Source organism: Trachymyrmex cornetzi, unplaced genomic scaffold (genome assembly GCF_001594075.2).
Source record: "Trachymyrmex cornetzi isolate Tcor2-1 unplaced genomic scaffold, Tcor1.1 scaffold108, whole genome shotgun sequence".
Lineage (NCBI taxonomy): Eukaryota > Metazoa > Arthropoda > Insecta > Hymenoptera > Formicidae > Trachymyrmex > Trachymyrmex cornetzi.
The window spans coordinates 476077-477251 of NW_017295631.1; positions in this window are offsets into that span (position 1 = coordinate 476077).

A 1175-nucleotide genomic window follows, 5' to 3' on the forward strand; every position below is an offset into this window, starting at 1 on the left:
CTAATTTCTGGCTTATTTTAGCTTATTCTGTCTGAAAAAAAGCACAAGGGTTTCGATTTTGCAACAGTACAATTATAGTAGAGACCCTTTACTAGAGACTGATCATTCGGCACACAAATGGCGGCGATAAATCGATAAATCGATTCGATCAGTTGTCGATTTCGTTTGTTGATCGTTATATCTGAAGAAGTGTATTACATGTAGGTAGGAGAAATAGCTTGTAAGTATACATATTGACTGAATTTAGGTATTAAAATAGATTGTTATTTATATAGAATATTTTCCAATTGCTTAACACATCTTGACACAAACGTAGCAAATTAGTTCACACATTTTTAGTGTTAACAAAATAATTTAATTCTTTTAAGGTTATGAAGTTATCGTGCTTTCCAGCAAGGACATAGTCAGACACGGTATAACACAGTGAATCATTACATCCTTGTTATTTATTACATGTCAAACAAGGAAAAACGATGCTTGTGATCGTTGCGAGCGTCAAGTGGAATGCACCCAAAGATATTAAAAAGTTCATAGCGTTTGAGCAACACTTTGAAAATTAAGCAAGAATATTGAAATTCATGTAAAAAAAATAAATATACCATGTTCGCGCTTAATTTTCAAGGTATTCTCTATCCGCCTCGAATTTTTTAATAACATTAATATATTCAAGATGTCAAAGTCTATAAAAAAACATTATTACTTTTGCTTATACCTTTTTAGGCAGAAATCAGTTGCTTTTCGCGCTCGGCTGAACAGCGTTCCTTATTGGCGCCGCCATTAGTGTGCTGAAGTCATGTGCATCAATCAGCAAAAGTCCCGAAATGATCAGTCTCTAGTAAAGGGTCTCTAAATTATAGAAGTCGTGCGCCCCTTTGCATTGACTACGGCTGCTTTCCTTTTAGGAGACACAGCCGACACACTTGACACAAATCGACACACGTCGCTTTCCATTTACAATTTTGTTCAAACTCAATCGACACACTTCGCCTCTGCTCGGGAGCAGAGTCAGAGTGTGTTTCGAGTCTGTTCAAGTGTAATTTTGATGAATTAAGTGATATTAGAACGCACTCGCAAACCAATTTCCATCATTTTGTTCTGTTTTCAGCATCTGGAGACACGGTAGTGTCTCAGTACTTAGTCGACGAATGCTAAAAACTGCATTGTTGTTAATTTTC